Here is a 6618-nt window from a genome sequence, read left to right on the forward strand (position 1 = left end):
AGGCTTATAACTAGCCGGTGGAGGAGCAGGATTCAGGCTCAGGCAGTGAGCACCTATCCATGCCAGTTCCATGCTGGGAACCATTTTGTCATAATGGTGTTGGAGCCCAATCACCAGCCTCAAGCCTACTCTGCTATGACCTGGTTGTTCATCTCTCTGGGCCTCAGTCACCTCTTCTGGAAAATGGGTATAATACATTCTGCTCTGTAGGCAGGTTGGAGAACCACATGACCCCCACCCCACCCCCACCAGGGCCCACCCCTCTGGTTTTAGCTCTCATCATTACCCCACCCCACCCCTTGATGCACTGAAGCCCCAGCCTGGCTGAACAATCACCAGCTCCAGCCATGCCCTTACCACCTTCTCCCGGCTGCCCTGGGGTCCGGAATTTCAGGTCAACTTGACAGATCAATCCTTGCTCAATTAAGCAAGGTTTGCCTCTCAGTTAAAATGGTACCTATAAATAAAGCCTGCCCTGACCCTAGCAGCATAGCATGGAGATTAAGAGGCTTTGGAGGCCAGTGGTCCTGGGTTCAGATTCCAGTTCTATCACTTGTACTGTGTAACCCTGGACAAATCTTGTCACTACTCTGAGCTTCTGCTTCCACGTCGGTGAAATGGATGTAGTGATGACACCCAAAGGGAGGTGCGAGGCCCAGTGAGAGAAGGCATGTAGAGTATGCTGAGCTTCAAAACATGGTAGCTATCTTCTTGATGATACAACATATTGCAATTATGGGCATTTAGCACAATGCCTGGTACATAGTTAGCATTTAATAAATATTTAATAAATAAATGGATAATGTTTACCTGTCTGCATCCCTCATTACCTCTGAGCTTCTTAGGGCAGGACACATTTTTTAAAAAATTATTATTATTATTATTATTATTATTATTATTATTATTATTATATTATCGTCTCGGTTCAGGTTTAATAGAAATGGCAAAAGATCCAAAGGGATGCCCCACTACCATACAGATCAGTTGGCCTACCCTCGTAGCACAGCTCAGGCCATTCTCTCCAGAGGAAGAAAGGCGGGCCCCCTCAACCCCTGAAGGAAAGGCCTGTCCTGTCTCCTACCACTTCTGCACTGAGGCTGAAGTCTTGTGTTTTAAGCATGACAATAATACAAAAGAGATTCTGTTTTCATGGCCCCCCACTGCAGCCCGGCCCTAAAATGAGCCAGTGCTCACTTCTGCTTAGAGAAATATTTTTTGTTTTTCTGGACATCAGGCTTGATGCTATCACTGCCAAGCTTTCAGCCAGCTGGGCGTACTTCCTCATGCTTGTCAGTAAACTGGGCAGCTTGAACCACTCTCAGAGTCTCATCCACAGAAAGGCCGATGGGAAGGTCATTCACGGCGATCTGCCGAAGGATACCTTCATCGTCAGTGATAAAGAGGCCCCTAAACGAGATGCCTTCGTTAGCCTTTAAGACTCCATAGTCCTGGGGCGCCTGGGTGGCTCAGTCGGTTAAGCGTCTGACTTCGGCTCAGGTCATGATCTCACAGTCTGTGAGTTCAAGCCCCGCGTCGGGCTCTGTGCTGACAGCTCAGAGCCTGGAGCCTGCTTCAGATTCTGTGTCTCCCTCTCTCTCTGACCCTCCCCTGTTCATGCTCTGTCTCTCTCTATCTCAAAAATAAATAAAACATTAAAAAAAAATAAAATAAAATAAAGACTCCATAGTCCTGAGCGATGTTACCTTGGGGTCTGATACCAAGGGAATGTTTGTGGGTCCCAGTCCTCCTTATTTCTTGGGTGCATGGCTCCCTTTTAGGTGACAGAAATGAGAATCCACAGAGGCACCAATCACTTGGCAATCAAGTTTCTTACATTCTCCTGCCCTGTCACTGAAAGCAATGGTCTCCTTGGGGCACACAAAGGTGAAGTCAAGAGGGTAAAAGAAGAACAAAATGTATTTCCCTTTGTAGTCAGACGGACTGATGTCTTTGAACTGGCCATCTGGCATAACAACCGTGGCTTTGAAGTTGGGGGCGGGATGCCCAGTTTTGGCATTTCCTCAAGACATCTTGCTGTCAGCAGCTCTGAGACAGAACTCACCGAAGACCAATCAGGAAGAAGACGCCTTAATTTTTTTAAGTAAACTCTACACCACACATGGGGCTTCATCTCACAACCCCAAGATCAAGAGTTGCATGCTCTACCAACTGAGCCAGCCAGGCACCCCGAGGGCAGGAAACATATTTATTTCTGTGTTCCCAGTGCTGAGCAGAGTACCTGGCACATGGGAGTGCTTCATAAATGTTTGTTGTTTGCCCTAATGTTATGGATCTGGGCAGCCGTCATCTACGGTGCTAAAACCACAAGGTAAAAGGCTGCTGGAGAACTTGATAATGGGGGATCGGGTGACACTAACTGAATCTTAGTATTCTAATAGAGCTGACGAATTTCTTGCTTCCAGATATGATGTTGCAGGAAATAGTACCACATATGACATATTTTGCCTAAAAAAAAAATGAACCTGAATCAAATCAAGCCTCTGGATCTGAGGACTAGTTTGTGTCACATCTAGGATAGAGGTACATGTTACATGACACGGTGAGGATGCATTTGACCAAATACAAAACATAAGACCTCCAACAGGACAAATAATCCAGTGTCTTAAAAAATATATCAAAATAGAATGGGATTATATCAAATTAGAGAAAAGAGGATCTGTTCATTATCTTGATTGTGTTGATGGTTTCACAGCATATGCCAAAACTCATCATCAAATTGTATACTTTAAATATGTACAGTTAGGGGCGCCTGGGTGGCTCAGTCGGTTAAGCGTCCGACTTCAGCTCAGGTCACGATCTCGTGGTCCGTGAGTTCGGGCCCCGCGTCAGGCTCTGTGCTGATGACTCAGAGCCCGGAGCCTGCTTCTGATTCTGTGTCTCCCTCTCTCTCTGCCCCTCCCCCGTTCATGCTCTGTCTCTCTCTGTCTCAAAAATAAATAAACGTTAAATAAATAAATAAATAAATAAATAAATAAATAAATAAATATGTACAGTTCTATTTCAAAAAGCTAAACAAAAAGGGGTGGGGAGACTGTTATGGAGACTTAAGGGACATAACAGCCCAATGTGAACTGTGACTTTTGCCAGGATCCTGATTCAAATGAAATAATTGTAAAAAAGACATTTATTTTTAATGTTTACTTATTTTTGAGAGAGAGAGAGTGCAAGCCAGGGAGGGGCAGAGAGAGAGAGGGGGACACACAGAGTCTGAAAAAGGCTCCAGGCTCTGTGCCGTCAGCACAGTTCAGTGGGGCTTGAACTCACGGACCCCGAGATCATGACCTGAGCTGAAGTCCGACGCTTAACCAAATGAGCCACTCCGGTGCCCTGTGTAAAAAAGATATCTTTAAAAATATGGCCTAGCCATTGGATGATATTGAGGAATTATTGTGAATTTTATTAGGCATCATTACATAATGGGATGATAGTCATGTTTTAAAAATGTCTCAGAGATGTAGACTGAAATATTTATAGGAGAAGTGACGTGTTATCTGGGATTTAAAAAAATATTCTGCAAAAATAAAAAAATTTAATGCAGAGGTAGGGGTGCCTGGGTGGCTCCGTCAGTTAAGTGTACGACTCTTGGTTTCAGGTCTCAGCTGAAGTCATGATGTCATAGTTCATGAGTTCGAGCCCCCCATTGGGCTCCACGCTGACAGCACAGGAGCCAGCTTGGGATGCTCTCTCTTCCCCCCTCTTTCTGCCTTCCTCCTCTTGTGCTCTCTCTCTCTCTCTCTCTCTCTCAAAATAAATAAATAAACTTAGGGGCGCCTGGGTGGCTCAGTCGGTTAAGCGTCCGACTTCAGCTCAGGTCACGATCTCGTGGTCCGTGAGTTCAAGCCCCGCTTCAGGCTCTGTGCTGATGGCTCAGAGCCTGGAGCCTGTTTCAGATTCTGTGTCTCCCTCTCTCTGACCCTCCCCCGTTCATGCTCTGTCTCTCTCTGTCTCAAAAATAAATAAACGTTAAAAAAAATTTTTTTTTAATAAATAAACTTAAAAAATAAAATAAAATAAAATGCAGAAGTACACTTCTGTTAAAATGGCCAAATGACCCCACCACATGCTGGTGACAGCCTGGAGCAATAGGAGCCCTCGCTGCTGGTGGCATACAAGCCAGCTTGACAACTTCTTACAAAACTAAACATACTCTTACCATCCATTCCAGCAACTATGCTCCTTGGTATTTATTTACCCAAAGGGCTTGAAAACTTAAATGTACACAAAAATCTGAACACGAATGGTTATAGCAGCTTTATTCATAATCGCCAACACTTGGAAGCAACTAAAATGCCCTTCAGGGGTGAGTAGATAGTTAGATGATGGTACATCCAGACGGTAGAATATTATTCAGTGCCCCCCCCCCAAAAAAAACAAGCAAACAAGCAAGCCACAAAAAACCATGGAGAAATCTTAAATTATATTAATAAAAGAAGTCATAAATAAATAAATACATACATACCTACATAAATAAATAAATAAATAAATAAATAAATAAATAAATAAAGCCAACTGAAAAGTCTACAAACCTTATGATTCCAACAGTTGGGGAGGGAAAATTTTTCTTTATTCTTCAAAATTCTTCTAGGTGACTTAAGAATAAAATTGACATGAGTCTGATTAACAGAAGGAAAAAAAGCTTAATTACATGCACGTGGAGGCCGAATCATAAAATTGAGACCCAAAGAAATGATCAAGGCATGCAGCTTTTATGCATTTTAAAATTTTAATTCCAATATAATTAACATACCGTATTATGTTAGTTTCAGGTGTACAATTAGTGATTCAACAATTCTATACATTACTCAGTGCTGATCATAAGGAGTGTACTCTTAAGCCCCTCCCCCCCACCTCCCCTCTGGCAACCACTAGTTTGTTCTCTGTAGTTAAAAGTGTGGTTTTTTGTTTGCGTCTTTTTTTTCTTTGTTTGTTTGTGTTGTTTCTTAAATTCCACATGTGAGTGAAATTATAAGGTATTTGTCTTTCTCTGACTTATTCCATTTAGCATTATGCCCTCCAGATACATGTTGTTGCAGATGAAAAGATTTCATTCTTTTTAATGGCTGGGTAATATTCTGTTGTGCATATATACCACACCTTCTTTATCCATCTATCTATCTGTGGACACTTGGAACACTTGCATAATTTGGTTATTGTAGAGCATATATCTTTTTGAATTAATGTTTTCATTTCCTTTGGGTAAATACCCTGGAGTGGAATTACTACATCACATGGTGATTCTATTTTTATTTTTATTTTTTAAAATGTTTATTTATTTACTTAGAGAGAGAGAGCAGGGAAGGGGCAGAGAGAGAGAGAGGGAGAGAGAAAATCCCAAGCAGACTCCATGCTCAGCTCTGAGTCTGATGTGGAGCTTGATCTCACAGTCAGGAGACCAGGAAATCATGACTTGAGGTGAAATCAAGAGTCAGATGCTTAACCAACTGAGCCACCCAGGAGCCCCGATTCTATTTTCAATTTTTTGAGGAAACTCCATACTGTTTTCTACAGAGCTTTTTTTTTTCTAAGCTTTTTTTTAAATGTTTATTGTTTTGTTTGTTTGAGGGAGAGAGCACAAGAGGGGTGGGGGGTGGGCAGAGAGAGAGGGTGATAGAAGATCAGAAGCAGGCTGTGTGCTGACAGCAGAGAACTCAGTGCGGGGCTCAAACTTGTAAACCATGAGATCCTGACCTGAGCCAAAGATGAACGCTTAACCTACTGAGCCACTCAGGCACCCCTTTTTAAATTTTATTTATTTATTTTAAGCAATCTTTACACCCAGTGTGGACTCCCAGAGATCAAGAGTCACATGCTCTTCTGACTCAGCCAGCTGGGCATCCCCCACAGAGCTTTATACATTTTACATGAAGAAATAAAATCTGTGACAAATTGACAGGATAAAGAAAATTTAGGTTGGGAGCTCCAATTAATAAGCAATTTTAAACAGAATTTGGGCTGGGGTAGTAAATGAGTACAACTAACAAGGTTTATTTATATAAACTTCCCTGGCTCTCACTTCTCTGTGTCTCACCATAAGGATGGATGTCTATTTACCTCCTGGTACAGGGAGGGTACCTTTCACATGGGAGATTTATTTCCTACTTTCAGGCGGACAAAGGAGGGTCCAAGTGTCTTTTTTGCACTGGCTCTTTCTTAAATAATTCAAAATAATCGATATGCCAAAATGGCATATGGGGGGGGGGTTTGACTTGTGCCCCCAAACACTTATATGACATTCTGGAAAAGGCAAAATTATGGAGACAGTGAAAAGATCAGTGGTTGACAGGAGTTAGCAGTGAGGCAGGGATGAACAGGCAGGCAGAGCACAGGATTTTGTTTTGTTTTGTTTTGTTTTGTTTTGTTTTGTTTTGAGCACAGCGGATTTTTAGGGCAGTGAAGTGACTCTGTGTGACTCTATAATGGGGGATACGTGTCATTATACATTTGTTCAAACTCATAGAATTGTAATGTAAAGTTTGGGTGATTGTAAGTGTCGATGTAGGCTCATCACCTATAACAAATGTACCACTCTGGTGGGGTGTGTTAGGGGATGCTATGATGTGTCAAGGGGTATTTGGGAAATCTCTGTACTTTGCTCTC

General features: G+C 42.4%; 1 pseudogene; it reads right to left on the minus strand.

Moving 5' to 3' along the window:
- Window positions 1-1190: 1190 nt before the first annotated feature.
- Window positions 1191-2030, minus strand: LOC101095146 (annotated as a pseudogene).
- Between the last annotated feature and the right edge of the window lie 4588 nt (window positions 2031-6618).

The sequence above is a fragment of the Felis catus genome, chromosome E2, assembly GCF_018350175.1.
Source record: "Felis catus isolate Fca126 chromosome E2, F.catus_Fca126_mat1.0, whole genome shotgun sequence".
NCBI classification, from domain to species: domain Eukaryota; kingdom Metazoa; phylum Chordata; class Mammalia; order Carnivora; family Felidae; genus Felis; species Felis catus.